Source organism: Parasteatoda tepidariorum, chromosome 6, assembly GCF_982258835.1.
Source record: "Parasteatoda tepidariorum strain Cologne lab strain chromosome 6, Ptep-v5.0, whole genome shotgun sequence".
In the NCBI taxonomy this organism is placed as follows: Eukaryota; Metazoa; Arthropoda; class Arachnida; order Araneae; family Theridiidae; genus Parasteatoda; species Parasteatoda tepidariorum.
In genome coordinates this window covers 31,189,564-31,209,414 of record NC_141760.1, presented here as the reverse complement: position 1 = coordinate 31,209,414, position 19,851 = coordinate 31,189,564, and the positions used below count along the sequence as shown (strand labels likewise).

Sequence of the window (19,851 nt, the reverse complement as noted above, 5' to 3'; positions counted from 1 at the left end):
CGCTAAAAATACTGGTGATATACGCATTCTGGAAAATAAGGTCCCAACAATACGTACAGGTGAGAGATCTAAATTTGGGCTTTCTCTATACATCCAGAACTATTTCGGATTTCTCTATATGTCAAAAACTATTCCGGATTTCTATATAGATCCAGAACTATTAAAGCAAATCTAAATAGTATTACACACAGTTATAGAACTTTTTTATCTAAAGGATAATTCTTTCAGCACATGATAAGATTACGCAATTTTTTCACAATTTTTTTATTAAAGGTCAACGAAGTTTAATTGTAAGACTACATAGTTCAAAATGATTATATCCAATATTTTAAGAGAATCGTTAGAAAAGTTCTTAAAAAATGAAGACTTAAAGAAAAATTTAGAAATTTGAGGTAGCAAAATACGCAAAAAGTAAAATTAGTATTAAGGAAACTTCCGTCCGCTTTCCAGCGTAAGCTAGACGGTTCATATTTTTAAGATTTCTCAAATTTTAAATATCAATGATCTAAATCTGTTGGGAAAAAAATCTATGTTTACTTAAAAAAAATAACGTTTTGGTGTCGAATTTTGTAGCCTAAAATATTAACGTCAGCAATAATTAATTAACATATTTAAAGTTAGACACTTGAATTATTCTTATTGCATAAAGTTATCGTTAGATCAAAAGTTGTTAAGATATAAAACAGTGAAAAGTAAATAAAAAATATGACTGTAATTCCTGGCCAAATTATTGGGCTCACCGTAAGATTCTATGTAAAATCTTAATTATCAGGATAAAATATACAGCTTTACTGTTTTTCCGAGGCTGAAACCAGTTTGCATTTGTTTACATTCGCGAAGCAATTGGTTAGAATTGTAATGTAATACTTTAACAATAAATTCAAATAAGAAGTATATAAAAAATCTCTTGAATAAAAATTATATTCCTGTTTAAATTTAAAAGTATTGCATATAGATTCGTGCAAAACATGAAATTATTAGAAAAGCTGCAGTGCGTCAAATAATCTGGTCTAATAATTATAATAAAATAATATACCTGATATAATAAATATTCCATATTTATATAATATATCATCTAAGTTATCTAATCGACGAATTTATATTATATATCGTCTAATCTAACCAAGTGATACACGAACGTAAACTAGTGCAAACCGGTTTCAGACACTTAAAACAATAAAGCTGTACTACTAGTATAGTGTGACCTGATAATTAAGATTTTGCATAGAATCTTATAGTGCGTCTACTAATTTGGCCAGAGACTGTACATGCACTGTAAAAATTTTTTGTATATCTCAACCCCAAAAGTGGTGGCAACTATTATTTTAGAGTATAGTTGATGCTTTTTTGTGTTAATAAACTAAAACTTTCTGCATTGTATCTAAAAACTAAACATTTTGTCACATTCCACAGTGAGTCAGAGTCCACAGTCCAAGGTTTCTTGGCCAAAATTAGTATTTCGATAAAATTTGTTTCAAAATTTGGGGGTTTTCATTGAGGGGTTTTTATGTACAGGTTAATTGAATTCATAGTTGAAATTTTGAAATATACTAAAAATACCCAGAAAAACAAAATGGCGGCTGAAATATGGCGAGCAAAAATTAAAAAAATAATATAGTACTAAACATACTATATTATTGTTTAAACTTTTGCTCGCCATATTTGAAATAATTAAATATAGCTATGAAAATTTAATAATTTTCGTAATTTTATGTTGAAAATGAAAAGTAAATTATATTTCCGAAGTAATACTACAAAATAACGCCAATTAATTACAAAATAACACGAAAACATAAAAAAAAGAAACATAATTTTTGTTTTTCGGTATATTTAGTCCACCTTTGCAATACGGGCAAAATTAGGCAGGTTTTTTCGAAAGAGGAAACATCAAAGAAGACAACAAAAAATAGTTTAGCTAATTATCTCGTGGAACTTTTTGGAACTAAGTTTCGAAAGTCATTCAAACATTGCAAAACATCAAATGATAAGATATAAACTATAAGTTTGTCAAGAGTATTAACTAATCCAACAAATTGAAAAATTTTATTATAGTATCAGACTAATTACTCTGATAAAGATGTAGCAGTAAGGTAAAATTCCTATATATATTTCTGAAGTAAAAATTTAAAAGTTACACTAAAAACAAAATTTAACATATTTTTCATTACTTTGTACTCTCGTCGGTCCAAAAAGTAAATTATAATGTTTGGAATGATTATGAATACTTAATTTTGGCTATATTAAAACTGCCTACACATATTTTAGTTGAAAATTTAAGCAAATGAACAAAAATCATTGTCTTCTGGCCCACAGTGCATTCCAAAAATCAAAATCTAACCTAATTTTTTCCATTCCAAATTTGTACTTTATCCCTCTAACAAAAAGAACTTAAAACCTTTTTTATTTCACCCAATAAGCTATAAAATAGTCTCATTTTACGCCCTTTCCTGTTCACGATTATGAATGCTGGGGGTGTAAACGACATATTTCCTCTGCTGTGATTTTTCTCTAAACTAGGCCAAGACCGATTTTGACTAGGGCTTTACGCCCTAGTGTTAGGAATCTAAAACCTACTACAAAATAATATCGCAGAAAACTTTCCCAGAATTATTTTTAAACCTTCTACAGAAACCTATTAGTCGAGGATAACCCATGATTGCTGTAGGGGGTAACGTACTGGAAAGGTTATGGCATTGGGATAAAATTTCGGATAACCTTATCGTAATTGCTTTAACAACATGTTTTTGGGAATGAAAGAAGTTTTTGCTACATTAGACCTTTCTTTGAGCAATAATCTATTTCGTCACGAAATGGAGTTAACTTGTCGGGGCTTAAATTAAAGTTTCGAGGTCTTTTACTTCTAGAGGGATTTAATTTTCAGAAACAATGAAGGCTAGCGTTATATTGTAATCAGAATTCAAATTTTAAATGGTGTGCAATATCACGACCTAGTTTTTCTTTCATTCTCGGAACAAAATTTGAATTCTTTTTTTTTTTTTCGTACTAGTAAAATTATGCTATTGAAATTTCAACCATTTTCTGACTAGTTCGAGCACTCAAATCTCTACTGTAACTCTGTGTCTAATTTAAATTTGGTATCGTTTTCTGATCATTACAAACAGAATTTATCACCCTTTTATCACCAAATGGAATTTATCGTCACTGGAAATGCTGATTAAACAGACTGGTGAAATCTCTACCTTCAGTGTCAAATGAAAATACAAGACAGTAAGGGGACTCTAACCCATGATCCGTCTACCACTCCACGATATTTCACATCAGCACTGTGGTCGATGCAAGCCGGATGCGAATTCGTATTGACCAGCCATCACCGTAATCGAACCCAGGTTCACCTCATTGGAAGGCGAACTCTCTATCCTCTGAGCCATTGCGGCTCTGAATAAATAAATTGCACAAAAATGTAATGTAGCTCCAACTATGAGGAAAATGCTTGGTACTCATTTTATCTGAAGGGATGAAAGGTTCAGTCAACCTTGCCCAACCCGACCGATTAAATAAATTGCTCAAATCTTTACTGTAGCTCCATGTCTAAACAAAACATAAGTTTTCGCTGTTTCCTGATCGATACAAGCAAAATTTATAGTCCTTTTCTCACCACATGGAAACTATTGTCAATCCAAATGCCGATTAAATAGTTTGCTCAAATATCTACATTCCATGTCTGATAAAAATATGAGTTTCTATTGTTTCCGGATCAATAAAAAAAAATTTTGTCCTTTCATCTCCAAACATTTTACCATTCAAAATGCCGATTAAATGGAGTGCTCAAATCTTTATTTAACTCCATTGTCTAAATTTCATGTTTCTTGCTTAAGTAGTTTAGGCTCTGCAATGAGGACACCTCCTGCCAGTCTGTCAGGAGGTGTCCTTTTGTGTGTATGTTTAAACATTTTACACTAACACTGTTAAACACACTGTTAAACACACTGTTAAACACACTGTTAACACTGTTAAACACAGCTAACAATGTTAAACACTGTTTAAATATTTTCGTATATTTTCCTTACTCTTATTAAAACTTAAAAAATCGATAACCAAAAAATATCGAATACGACTTGGATACCTTCAAAAACGTATTGTGAAAAAAACACTGTATTAAAAACTAGTGCTTCATGGATAAGGTTTGAAGGATGTGCGAAATTTCAATCTTACTTAAAATCTTTTTTTTTTCTAATTTCATTACTCAAAAATTTTACTGGTTAATAATATGTTTAAAATTAGACTTTTAAATGTTGAAAACTATTAGTTGTTGAAAATCAAGGGATACCGTGATACCACGTGATTTAATACGCGAAAAACATCAAGATACATTTGGGAGTCATCAAGAAAATATTAATAAATGTTACGACAGTATATTATTAACTATTTATTTATATATATATCCTTATTTAGAGGTACTTACGAGTAAATTTGTTTGTCCCTCTTTTTAATATTATTTATATTATTAATACGGTTTTAATTTCGATTATTATTCAAAATTAAAGAATTGAAACTATATTATTAAGAAATCGCATGATATTTTCTCACTATGCAATTTCTTATAATAATGATATTCAGCTACCGAATTACAAATAATAAACTTTGAGCATCTTATATTGATTTTTTATATAGATTTCATATTAAATTGCGCTTAGTGAAGGACTGGAATTAAAATAATGGATGCAATATATTTTTTTTTGCAATTCTAAAGCATTAGTATAAAGTATTAAGTATTTACTTTACTCATTACTGCTAAATTAGTTTTTTTTCTATGATGTAAAATATTTAATGAGTTTTTATAGAAACCAAAAATTAAACAAATCATTAAAAAACTTGTTTGTAAGTGAAGTTGCATAGGTAAGAGAGAAAAATTTTAAGTTTTAAATTATATTCCACCTAATAGAATCGAAAACTAAATCTGTCTAAATACATTCCGCATTATTGCTAAAGATATTTAATTGATAAATCTGTCTAGACACTTTCAAAATTATTGATTAATAGATTTTTTTTTGTTGTGAAATATTTAATAAGTTTTCATGTAAACCAAAAATTCTATACGACTCTTACAAACTTGTTTATAGATGTTGCAATGGTAAACGAGAACAATTATTAAGTTTGAAGTAGATTCCACCCAACAGAATCAAAAACTAATTCTGTTTTAATACAATAAAAAATTCTGGGATGTTTTAATTTAATAAAATAAATTTCAAATTTTATGCAGCTTTGCTCACAGCTCACTATTCTTACCAATCCTCTCGGCCACTACTTTATAATTAGATGAAAGCAGTTAATAAACAATTTTCTCACAGTTAGCAGTTTAAATACCATCTCATTTATGGTCATTTGATTGTTTTGTTTGAATATAGTAAAATAAAAATTAAATAAATTGTTATTTAACCATTTTTTCCAAGAAATTTCTAACAGTGCACTTAGCTAGCACTTTTGAGACTCACACTTTCTTTCGACTGTTATAATCCTGTTCATAATTCATGACTTTGCTTTCTTGACAGCTCAGATCGCGCATTACAAAAAAAATTAACTAGAAAGTATAATTATAATTTTTTAGTAATAATATTTTTGTTCAAAGCAGATATTTATTTCTAACATTTTTTTGAAAAGTGATGTGATTAAAATTTAAGTCAAATAACAATATTGTGCGTAATGAGGAAAAGTGTTGAGAGAATTGCAGTTCAATTCATAATTTTTAAAAATTTGTGTTATATGATGGGAATAAAAATTAATTTAAATTATTAGTAGTACTCAATAAAAACATTCACTGATGATTTTTTAAGGTTAAATTATTTGGATAAATATATAACCAAACCATAAGCTGTTTCAACACACTCATCAGTTTTGTGTGTCTTCAAATGTTGTTTATAATTGCCTCCGAATTGTAAATTTGCACCACAAACACCACAAGTATAAAATATGTTTCGATTTGGTTAAATTAGGAGCCACGATATCAGTAATATCAGGATAATGTTTTGAAGGTGTATTTCCGAAGAGATTACTATGCAAAAAATAACTTATTTTTGAAAAGTTTGACATTTTTTTGAATAGTGATATGATTAAAAATTGAAGTCAAATAACAATATTGTGCGTAATGAAGAAAAGTGTAGAGACAATTAGAGTTCAATTCAGAAGAGTTAATTTTTAACAATTTGTGTTATACGAGTATGATGGGAATAAAAATGAATTTAAATTATCAGTAGTACTTAATAAAAACATTCACTGATGTTTTTTTAAGGTTAAATGATTTGGATAAATATATAACCAAACCGTAAGCTGTTCCAACACACTCATCAGTTTTGTGTGTCTTCAAATATTGTTTAAAATTGCCTCCGAATTGTAATTTGCACTGCAAACATCACAAGTATAAAATATGTTTTGATTTGGTTAAATTAGGGGCAGCGATATCAATAATACCAAGATAATTTTTCAAATGTGTGTTTTCGAAGAGATTACTATGCAGAAAATAACTTTTCACAGGCAGAATAATTATAAGTGTTCATGATAGGATTGTTCATGTTCAAAATTAAATATCACTTACTATAAACACTAATAACTTGAAACAATAAAAAAATTATTTACTTGAAATTTTAAAGAAAAAACGAAACAAATAGCAATAAATGTAAAGTAAATACAATCATCTTCACAATAACAGAATTGAAAGCAAAGAAAACAAAACAAATAACAAAATAAGGAAACAAAAATATAACGAAAAATTTCAATAAGTAAGTTATTTTATACGAGATACGAATTCGAATATATATAACAAACGTGGCAAAAGAATGAACGTAAGCGAATGCTACAAAACCTCTAAACCATGAAGTCAAATAAGTACAATACCTTGATAACTTTTATTAATTTTATACTGATGACAACTGAAAAAATCTATTTTTTCATATGAAAAAAACTGGATTATAACATAATATTTTCAGACAGATATGGACGCGCTGACAACGATAAGAAACGGTTTTAAGCCATTAAGATTTTATGTAACATGTGCAATATGTTTAAGCATAAATAAATAGATAAAAAATTCAAATCTTCTTAATTCTTCTTTATGATAGAATTTTTTTTCATTATTGCAATTTTTTTTTTAATTTTTTCTCCTTCGTTCCTATTTAACATATCATCATTAATATAATTTTATTTTCATGCATGTTTACGAAGCTTTAATGCTAGTTTACGTATTTGTTACAGTGCCAAATTCAATAGATGATCAACGTGTATAAAATGCAAAGCAAAACCTTTTTGCTCTCTTCTTAATTTATAAATGAATCATTGCTAACTTATTCTTCTTGTAGTTAGAACTAATAATACTGAAGAACAAATTTTTTGTTGCATATATATAAATACTTGATCTTGCCTAATTCGGGTTTAGGGATTACAAATATGAAATCTGTTCTGCTATTAAAACTGCACTTTTTTTTTATAATGACATTTTTAGTCTATTTTTGTGGAAAAGTACAAGTTTAAAACGTTTTTAAATGGTTCGACAAACTTCTAGGGGAGTTAGAGAGCGTCATCAGGATTAAAATTGCATAGGAACCCATGCACGAAAATGTCGTCTTACGCGGCTAGGAGCGCTTCCCTATTATAACCTGTTCAAAAGCACGCGAAAAGATAGCACAGTGGTGTGACTACTTATACAGATACTCATATTTCCGCAGTTTCGTACATAATTTTAAAATGCTGAAATATTGAAATTAACTTTAAATTTTTTGTTCAAAACACATTAAATACCATGTACAGACTGTTTGGATATTACCACATTTAGCACATATTTTTAGATCCTGAGAGTGACGAGGTGGGGAAAAAATACGCAGTAAGGTTCAAAAAGTTTAAAAGACAGGACATTATAATGTTCCAAAATCTGACAAATTACTATTGTGGAAATCGGGTTCAAAACCTGTTAGTTACCTCCGAAAAAGAAAAGAGCTAAAAGAAGTTCTTAGAAAAATCTTCGCGTTTCATGATTACCACCAAACAAGTATAGGTATTTTTAAACATGTTTTCCTCAATAAAAATTTTCTAGAGTTTGAGATTTTTTTTCCCTCGCTTTAATATTAATGTGTGACCCCTTCAATTTGCAGACTTTTTTAACGTCATATACGACAAACATTCTGAAAAATATGTTTAAGATTAGGGATCTCGAAACACCTAGTACAATATTGAGAAACTCACAAGCTTACATGTATACTTATGCAAACTTGCATCTAACTAACATGCAAGCTCACACACCACTGCTTGAGCAATGTTAACCCTGAGACTAGGAAAGAAAAGAAAACTCCAGAAAAAATACATTTAAAGATTTCTTTATTCACGGTTTGCAAAATAACTTAATTTTTCAATTACTTAGAAATATTCTAACTTAACATATTTGTATGGCTTATAAAAAATATCAAACATACTATGTTAGTCTCTAGATTATTGAGAAGCAATATTAATATTATTAGATGATAGTACGACTTTTATAATTATTTTTTAATAATTATTCAGTAAACTATAAGAATGCAAAGAAAACAAAATTATTTTAGAAAACTTCAGGCAAATTTGTATAACTCATAAAATTATTTGAAAGATATTATATTATTTTCTTTATTATTGAGTAGCAAGATTAAGGCTAAAGGTTTAGTAACTGAATACTTGGCGTTTGAATAAAAAGATATGAGTTTTTCTAAGTAAATATTTATTGATCTCTTAAATAATTGTTAGACATTTATTATCTCTTTCTCATTTTATTACACTCAGTTCAATTAATATTTTGTAAATTTTAAATGTAAAATAAACTAAAAGTAATATTTTTATCCTTTAGTAATGTCCTTCTTAATGTCCTTCCTGATATTCTTTTTAGTAATGTCTTATTTCTGTTATTTCTGTTGTTTATAACATTCTGTTATTTATTCTGTTATTTATCTGTCATATTTCTGTTATTTATAAAAAGTCTTTCAGAAATTCTATATTATTTTCATATTATCGGAAACAAAGACAAAATAAATCATATTAGTTACTTTAAAAATGTTAATTGATCTTTTAAATAATAGAAAGACATTTATAGTTTCCTTCGCATGCATTTTGCCATAATTAGTTTTCTAAACTGTAAATTCATAACCGTATCTTAAAGTAAAATTCTAGCAAAACTTAGACATGTTTCTTTCAGGTACAAAATAAAATATTTCAAGGATTTCATGTGAATGTCTCCTTAAAAGTAATTGACCTGTCCATGTGAAATAACGAATTAGCTTATTCTGATACCTGAATCATCAAGCACCAAGGCTATATTTTCCTTCAAGGACTTAAATCAAATTTTCGAGCTTAAACCGCCTACACAGAAAGCACATTGTCCAAAAATGTCCCCTAAGATTATTTCCTAGACATTTCGTGCATTTTAAATGCATAACTAAAAGCACTAATTCCAAAAGAAAAGAGTAAAAATCTCGAAGTCCATTTATTACGTGCTTAAAATGTAATGAGCTTGGAAAATTATAAACAAAACATTCCTTTAATTAAAGCTCCTTAGACTATATTCAAGGTTCTTTTTTTAAATCAGACGATCCCTACTAAGTGAAAGAAAGTAATTTCATGGCTATATATGTGATTTTTACGCTAGAACTTAATGCCATGTCCGGTTGTATAGGCTTTAATAATACATTTCCTCATCAGTATGCTTACCAGGATAATTCAAGCAATAGGACAAGCTATATAAATCACGCTTTCGCGTGCTTTACGTGAACGTGTATTAGAGAAATTACGATTACGACTTTTGGCGGCAGCCAAGAGTGCGATAATATTGCCAAGCACGTTCTTCAAATCACAGACGTCGATTCAACCAATGATGAGAGAATGTCACCAAAACATTCCGACAGTCATTTTTCGTTTCACATGATTGCGGGTGTTAACACGTGCTAAAATAGTGCTGAACTCCCGTTTACTTTTTATCTTTTTTCATTCCCAGATTTGGGAAAGAGAGGAGTTTAAATTTCGCGAATGGAAATGTAGCATTTGAGCGAAGAGATGTGGTTCGAATCGTAAGTGAGAACTTCGGGTGCAGGTAGTATGTAATTTTAGGCTTTTAAAATGAGAAGCTATATTAAATATTTATAACTTTAACGACATTAAATTTTTAAAAAAATAAACTTCGAAGCTCTGAAAAAGTGGCATTAAATTAAATATATATAAATTTAATTATTATCAATTATTTATAACTTAATGTCAGTAACAATATTTATAACTTTAGAACAATATTAAAGTTTTGAAAAAGTGGCATTGAATTAAATATATGTTAAATTTAATTATTATCAATTATTTATAACTTAACGTCAATGACAATATTAATAACTTTAACGACGTTAAATTTTTTAAAAAAAAAGCTTCGAAGTTCTGAAAAAGTGGCATTAAATTAAATATTTGTTAAATTTAATTATTATCAATTATCATACAAATAAGATGAACATTATTAATTTTTCTGCCTTTAATCTTTTAATTTTTTTACAGTAGATTTAAAACATTTTAATACAATTCCCCAAGAAAATTTATATTCATTTTTAAATAATTTTGAAAATGGCTCTAAAGTTTTCGTAAACTTATTTCTCGATTCCTTAAATACCTAATGTTATTTGGAAACAAACTTGAAACTTATGACAATAAGAACAATTTTATATTATTTCTTGCAAATTCTTAGAAATTTACAAATTTATAACAACGAGCATTTCATTTATGTTTGAGATAAATTGCAGATAGTTTAAACAAATATAGTTTTTTAAAAAATATTTACAATACTGTAAAAACATTTAAAAACTTTACTCAATGCATTAACAACCCAAGGATAATTTAAAATTAATCTTTTATCTATGACATAAAATATTTATTTCTATAATAGCTTTATAAAAGATATTAAATTATTAAAATATGTATAAAATGAATGTATTAAAGTTAAATGAGCATTATGATTATAATGATGATTAACTTTTGAAATTCGAAAATCAATTCAAAAACTTTATTTTATTCTTTTGGATTTCCTTTTCTTAAATTTGATAATACAAGAATTAATAAAATGTTAAATTATCTTTAATTTAAATAAGATAAAAGAAACATAAGTTCTTTTGCTTTTAGGTATTTTTTTGAACTTTTTGTAGTACTAATCAAAAACTTTTAACAAAATTCACCTTATTTTAATTTTACTATTTAAATCATAATGTAAATATTTATCCTCATGTATAAATAACAAGTATATTTGTTATTTTAGCAGCATGATTGATTTAGAATACTTCAAATATTCTTCAAAAACATTTCTTTAGATTATTGTGTGTTTTGTATACATCCAATGGGGTTTTAAAACAAACTTTGAACTTAATACTATAAAACGTAAGTAATAAAGTGAATTATTAAAATATGTAAGAAAAAAGGGTATAGAAAGGAACTATATATTATGCTTGAGAGATTAATTAAATTCACTTTTGAAATACGCTACAAATAAATTTAAAGCTTTTGTATTTGGCATTGTGTCACTTCTAAAAAATTTCTGCTTTTTTGAAAACCAAGATTAATTTAAATATTGTATCGTTTTTCAATTTAAATAAAATGAATGTTTAACTTCAACCTTCAACTATTTATTAAAACTTCTTGCTGTGGGTTAGAAGTAGTTTAATATAGTTAACTTTTACAGTTTTATTGATATTTAAATATTATATTTAGTATTTGTCTTAAAGTGTTTATTAAACTATGACTTTGTTTTTACCTACCTAAAACAATTTGGAAATGAGCTTTAAACGCGTAACAAAAAAACATTTTACATCACTTCTTGCAGAAAAAAAAATTTAAATTATTAAAAGTTACTATTTATGATATGATAATAGCTAAAATGGCCTGATTATTAAGAGTAATATTTGTAAATATTGGGCATTTTATTTCTATTAGAACAATTTAACAAATATTTATTTTAAAATATTTATTCTTTTTTTGCATGATATTTAAATTACTTAATGAAATTGCGAAACTTACTTTAAACATATGGCTTAATTTCTTCTGTTATTTAGTATTCAGTGGAAAAAATTTAGATTATTAAAATTCTTATAACATAATTGTGTAGAAATTATTTAAATATTTTGTATTAGAATCAATAGTTTAATTTTGAAATGCAATTAAACTTATTCCTAAAACTTAACCTATTAACCAACAATACTTTCTTGCTTTTTCAAAGGAATAAAAATTTATAACACAATTATTTTGTTCTTTTAAAGTTACTTCGGTTCATAAAAATATATTATTTATATCAGAAGTTTTATTTTGGTTTAAAATTATGTTTGTACAAAACTAAAGTAATACTGCAGTATATTGAGTATGCTAAACTAAGTAATAAAAGTAGCTTAAATACTAATTTTTTATCCCCTTTTACTAAATAAAAATACTTTTTGTATCACTACTAAGTATGATCACAACTAAGTATCTTGTAACTGAATGTTCACAGGTTAATGTAACTGAATATAACTGAATGTTATAAATTTTCAACTTGCAAAATTTATATACATAACTATTCACCTCCAACCCGCAAGTAATGCACAGAATGCGATTTTTACTTAGATATATTTAGTTTCCAAGAAATTGAACTCTAAAATGCGATAAAATAATTTTTTTTAAATATTTATTAGTTAATTTTAATTTGATTTTTAGTTATTTATGCTTACTGTATTTTAACTTTTAACATTTTTTGCGCTTTGTAGAATAATTTTATAGATTATGTCTTTACATTTTTGTTATGTAACGAAATTCACTCAAATAATAAGATATTAGTACACTGTAAAACTGCCCAAAAGTTTACTTAAGCCCCATTTCATATATTTCTTAAAAATTTTCATCGTTATTGAAAACTCCGGCAATTGAAAGAAAATTCGATTAAAATTTTCATAGACAATCGCTCCCAGAGATAAAAATTCTTGTACAAAATATACGGTATTTAAATCATTCATCTGATAATTTTTCAATTGATATGGTTTGGGTTTAGCTGGTATTCAGGTTTCCTAAATTATAGTTCTTATTACCGCACATTAAATACACAGCTGATAAGTAAATTTAACTGAATAAATGATTTTTATGTCATCTTATAGAATATCATGATAAAATTATCAAATTTTACCATATTTGCCTAATTTAATCATCGATTATAAAACCATATTTTATTGCTAATTGTATCAAAATCAGAGCGCTTCAGTAAACATTACAGACCTTTTTGGTGTTCTCATAGATCCAGAAATACTGTAACTTTTACCATATTCTGGTAGTTTAAACCATACTTTTTTCTCTTTTCAGAAATTTAACAATACGTAATTGAGATTAATCTACCATGTCTTATTAAGTTTCTTATCGGCAACCCAGCATTAACATAAAATAAGAAGAATTAAAATATTTGCTTGCACTTTTAATCCTTTATTTTTTTTTTAATTGTTTGTTCTATCTTTTTAAATTTTATATATTTTTAAGTTCTATATTTTATTTTTAATAGTTTATCATATTACATGTGAGTTTATTTTAACTGAATTAGGTCTATACTATTAAAGTTATAATTACTATACAATTTTCCTGTAAAGCATTTCATAAATCAACGATTACATACATAATAAAATTATTTATTTTTGTTTTGAATTTAAATCCCAAATTCGGCAATATGACAAAAAAATTTATATATAACGAAATTTTTTTTTATTCTAATAATTTAATACTGATTTCAAGAAATAAAATCTTAAATTAAACGGAAAACCAGTCCTGGTTATTATATTCTCCTATTTTTGAAATTGAATTTATTTTAATAAGCAGTTCAAACACTGTGCACATTTATTCAGATTTTGTTAAAGAAAAAAAGAAAAATTATTTTAAGCATTGCGATTATCAGTTATACAAGTATAACATTAAAATAATTTTAAGTTTATTACATTTTTAACAAATAATAACAAAGAAATTATGAATATCTTCTATTCAAATTGGGTAGCAAGAAATTTAACTCAATTTGCATATTTATGAGCAGTTGAACAACTAATAAATCTTTTTCTAATACATAAAATCTCTAAATTATGATTCATTAAATGTTGTAAAAAATTATATGACGCTACAAATTTTGATTTTCAATTCCCTATGGATAGATAGCCAGCCTGGGGAAAAGTGTTAAGGTGATTTATAATAATTCAATAATTCCTCGAGTAACATTTTTCGTTTAATGATTACAATAATTACAAACTGTCACTTTTTTGCAAATAATGATGTATTTAATGATGCAAATTAAACGAAACAATTGACCTGTTAGAAAAATTCTCTTTTTTCTTATTTGATTAAGGTACTTTTTTTCTTATTGATTAGTAGGTGCCAGTTTAACTAATGTAATTTTGTGTAGTTTTGTAGTTTTGTGTAAACAAAAATATTTCTTTAAAATTTTAATGTATTTTTAATTATTTTATTAAAAATAAACAAAAAATAAACATGATGTTTGCATAGAAATAATTTTTACGATCTAATTTGAAGACGAATGATGAATGTAAGTTAAGTTAAGAATATTTTATTGCGTGTAGGGATTGCTAATATTAATACGGGATACAACTGCAAACATGCAAAGGATAACTTTTTTATATACTATTTTCTAATACTTTATTAGAAAATCAAATGTCACAAGCACTTAATTGTCATTTGAGATTAAAAACTTCTTTGAAAATAACGTTTTAGATAGAATTGTAAAGTTCATTAAAATAAATTATAAAAAATTCAAACAAGATAAGATTGCTTAGTTTATTTGTCTAAATATTAATTTTTAGTAAGTTTAGTTTTGAAGTAAGCTTAAAACTTTTAGTTGTATTGTTCAAATAAATAGCTCTGTATCTATTTTAATTACATGACTAAATGTGTTGAGTTTTGTATTTTTTACAAAATGTGTGGTAAACTATAATTTTGAAGCATATGTTATTTTTTTAACCAGAATTATAGTTCTTTTTTACCAGAAATGTCATTACCATACATTACGGTAATTTTACCAGAATTTTATTCTCCATACAAAACACATTTACGTATGACTCACGTATTTCAAAATTGGAGAAATACTTACGATTTTTGTGCTATATGTGATAGAAGTGTACATATATATTTTTTCTTCATTTGCCAAAATTTCTATTTTTAGTTATAATTGAAACAAACATTAACTTTATTTGTCTTCATTTAAAAGTAGACCAATTAACAAAAATTTATTCACGCTGTTTAAATCAAAACTGAATGTAAAAATACAACTTAATTTATTGTTGGCATGTGCAATTTAACTAATTTACATGTATTTTTACGCTAAATGAAAAAAAAAAATTCACACGTTGAATTATTCAACTCAATAAACGCGTTCTAATTTTACATTTTTAGATTCTAAAATGATGTACTACTATTGACCCGACTTTGAAGTTAATACGTAAAACAATATCGATTTTAATGGTTTTACTTTATTTAGGAAAATCGATTTTTGTCTGAGGGGTGTTTTCTGATTTTCTAGATTGAAGAATTTTTCAGGCTATTGGGTTAATAGAATATCTTGCATTAAATTGGCTCTTATATAGAAAAAAATGTATTATTTGAAATTATGCTATTTTTCCGAAATAATGTAACAGAGCACTCGAAATAATATATTCTTTTTTCATGATTTGATTTCTTTTCACTATAATTAAAACATACTATCAACTATTTAAAATTTTCTTATTATAATTCTTCATTGTGATAGTCATTTGAAGTCATAATATTTCGATTTATTATTACCTGAAACAATTAAATCAATTAACTAATTTTCCCAGATTACTTATTCTTAGTTTAATCATATCATTAATTATTTAAATTCTAAGTAAATTTGAGTTATTTATTTCATAATTAAATCGAATAATTTAATCCATTCACTATAAACTATGTTGGATTATTAATCATTTAAACCATATAATTAAAGTATAATATTTTAAAATTAATTTACTTTTATTACATAGACAAAAAAATTCTGGTAAAATTAGCGTGCAGTATTGTAATGACATTTCTAGTAAAAAAAAATATGATTAAAGCATTAAAAACATAATGTGGTATTTAAACCATTTATTTGGTAGTTTATCCGTTTATGTGGTCCGTTTGGTAGTTTTTCCATTCATATGGTAATAGTTAACCAGATATTCTGGTTTATAAAATTATATTTATTATTACCTATAAGTTACTTGAATCTCATTTATTATAAATTTTCAATGTAATTGAAAAAAGACCATTGAAAGAAAATTGGATTAAAATTTTCATAGACAATCGTGTACGGAGATAAAAATTGTTGTACAAAATATACTGTATTTAAATTATTCAGTTGATAATTTTTTATTCAAATGGTTTGAGTTTATCTGGTATTCTATTATTCAAAATATAGTTATCAGACATTTAGTAAAAAATACAAAACTGAAAAGTAAATTTAATCGAATTAACGATTTTCATGCCCTGCTCTAAGCTAACTTGATAAAATAATCATATTTTTTGTAAATTTTACCAAAACCACTACCAAAGCGCTTCGGTAAAAACTATGTAGCTTTTTGGTTTTCCCATGAAATCAGAATCGTGGTAAATTATATCCATTCTTGGTAGCTTTGTCCATACTATTTCGTCAGAAAATAAAATTATGCATCTTCAAGAATTTTTTTAAATTTCTAACTTTTTAAAAATTTTTAATTATAGCTCTTATTTTATAATTATTTTAATGCTTAGAATAATCGACAATTAAACATATAAATTCTCGTATGTCACTCAATACTTAAAATTCTTTTATATTGAATTTAAAATTAAAATTCACATTCAAATTTGAAATAGATATTTTTGTAAAAATTTTCCAAATAAAAAATAGTACAAAAAAATATGAAAGGAAAGTATTAATTGCTCCAAATATAAAAGCTTTTAATCCTTTGTTCTAATTTTTTGTGATATAACCATTCTTTGATATGACAACTTTCTGTTCTGATGAGATGAAATTTAGATTAAATACGAGTGTTGAAGAAACAGTTCAAATTATTAAAATTTCGGCATTTTGCTTGTTTGATTATGGTTCAATAAGACCTGTATTAATCTTAACAATGAACAGGGTGCGTAGCGTTTTTAAAAAGTGCTTAAGGGTGCTTATTTTCGACTTTTGTTTTTTGAAAGCCCTTAAAGGTGCTTTTCTCATTGGATGCTTTTAAAAAGTGCTTGATTTTCCCTTTTTAAAAATGAGATTTTTCCTTTACCATATTATCCTTTACCATTTCGCTACGAATTATGCAAAAAGACACAGTTCACATTGTTCTATTCAACTTTTTTACAATTAATTCAACCCCAATCTATTTCTTCGTATTGTCAGTCCATAGCGTATGAAAACGCCATTCGTTTTACATGATTCAAAATTCCATGATTTTTGACAATTGCCAAAAACAATGCCAAAGGTTTTTTTTTTTTTGACACGACGGTTAAAACAAGATAAAACCGGCAAATGTCTAAAGCTTTCCAACCCTGCCCAATTATGATTTTTTTTAAGCTTCACTGCTTGAAAAGTGCTTAAAAGGTGCTTATTTTTGTTGAATAATTTGGCTACGCCCCCTGATGAAATTTAAATTCAATCATTAAATTAATTTTTTCTGATTTAAAATAAGGTGATTGATTGCCAGGTCTAATCTTATTATTTTTTATCGATAAAGAGCGAATCACCTTCTGGTCAAATTTTCTTTCGTATAATTCTGTAACACGTGCTGTTTTCTTCTTTTCTGCTAAAATGCCGTTTTTGTCTTTTTATCAGTGTTTCATATGATAATTATATACACTCATATCTTGGTTAATGGTGGCTACAGCAGGCACAAAGTCGACTAACTCCAATTTGAAGCAATAATTCTTCAACAACGGCGTAAAAAGTGAAGTTCAATGCTCTCTTTAAGACATGTCAGGGAGCTGGTATGACGTATGATACAGTAACTACCTCTACTTTTAAATTGCATGGACCGAAAAGTAAATTATCCATTTGATTGGTTGGTCCTTTCTATATTCCTCTTCTCTGGTTTAAATTCCCGTTTAAGGTTTAATCGTTTTATCAGTGTGTCATATGATGACTTTATACTACCACCTATCTGTGTTTTTGGTGGTTATAGCAGTCATAAAGTCGACCTACTCAAATCTGAAACTGTAATTTTTCGACAACGGCATAAAAAGTGAAGTCTAATGCTTTCTCGAAGACATGTCAGGGAGTTGGTATGACGTATGCATACAGAAATCGACACAACGCTTAAATTGCACCTACCGATAAGAAGATTATCCAAGTTGTTGGTGCCTGAGAAAAAAAAATTAGAAAGATTTATTTGAAGAAGTTGATTAACATTTGCTGATAATGTAAATTCAGGATTTAAAATGGAAACTCAATTAATAGATAAATTACTTATTCGTCACAATCCATGATGGCATAAGTGTATGAAGTAATCATAAAATATATTTCTGTTCACATATCAAGCTTATCTAACAACTATGCATTAACTATTATTAAAAAGAATGTCAAATAAAATAATAATTGAATTCTTAAATGATAGAGAATATGTTATGCTTATTTTTGCGTGACACAGATTAAGTAGAAAAGTAGACAAAACTTGAACTTTTAAAATGATGTAAAAATAACAACAAAAAACGGCTTTTGTGCTTCTAAAAAATAGGATATCATAATTTTGTGATAGTCTTTCGTATTTCAACCGCTTGAGAATTTTTTCAGTTGTGATTCTAAAAAAGAAAACATTGTAAAGTTTATGACATTTTTCAGATGTTTTTGTCTCGAACTTATAACACTTGTTCTTTATCTAAGACGTATATCGACGTCTTGTGCTGAATGAATTAAGGTGTTGATCACTTCCAAGTTCATAATAAAAAATTAAAGAAATATCTAAAGTGTTTTTGCTAAATGTGGTAAAGAATTTTGTGCTTAATATTAAGACATGGTTCATTATCATAAAAGTGATACCTCTTATCAAATTATTAATTTTCAAAAATGTGCAATATATTTTGCAATTATCTTTCTAGTAAAATGCTTCCCCAAACAGCAACTGCATAAAGCATTTTAAATTAAGAATAATATGTGTGACTATATTATCCGAAATAAAAAGAAATATAAAACGTTTTAGATTCAAAAACTACTGTGAAGGCGTTAATTTCATTTTATAACAGGCGTTGAACATTCAATGCAATTCTGAGTTTATGACTATCAATGTTCAACTCCGTGTGTAGTTTTGAGCCTAACCAAGTAGTCATGGAAACTCATGGATCAAGCATTGGGACAAACTGCCCTTCGTGGAGGACTTTTTAATGGAGCTACATTTACGTTACATGTAGTGGAAAACTACGATAATCTCCCACGATTAGCTCGAAGGCAAAGGGATTCCAACCCAAGATCAGTCTACTAAGGATATTTTACATCAGTAGTGTGGTCAATGCAGAATTGGAATCAACCAGCCATTGCTGGAATTTGCATGTGTATCACATCATTAGGAGGGGAACGTTTTATCCCTTGAGCTACAGCAGCTCATCGATAAAGTAGTTAATAAAATCATAATTACCCAAATTTTAGAACTTTCCTTAACAGGAAGTATTAAGCACTCTCTTCATATGACTTTATTTGGAAATCAATAACTTTAAAGAACTACAAATTAGTTCGTTTTCATTTTTCAAATTCTTGCCGTTAATTCTTGTCCATCGCCACTTTTCAAAAAAAATTCAAAGCTTCCTTTTTTTAAAAAAAAGGGAGTAGAAAAGAAATATAAGTGTTTAAAATATATTCACTATATATAATATATTACAATTCAAAATATATTTTAC

General features: G+C 26.7%; 1 protein-coding gene across 6 annotated transcripts in view; it reads left to right on the top strand.

Annotated features, from left to right (window-relative positions):
* The first annotated feature begins 9,819 nt into the window (after positions 1-9,819).
* Positions 9,820-19,851, top strand: part of LOC107439607 (BTB/POZ domain-containing protein 6) — a 61,772-nt gene continuing 51,740 nt past the window's right edge. For 2 of the 6 annotated variants that reach the window (XM_087165598.1, XM_071178857.2), the window contains exon 1: positions 9,863-10,057. The gene's annotated coding sequence lies outside the window, so the exon portion shown is untranslated. Of the gene's footprint in view, positions 10,061-19,851 lie in introns of all 6 variants that reach the window. The other 4 variants (XM_071178858.2, XM_087165599.1, XM_087165600.1 and 1 more) reach the window with 4 other exon arrangements.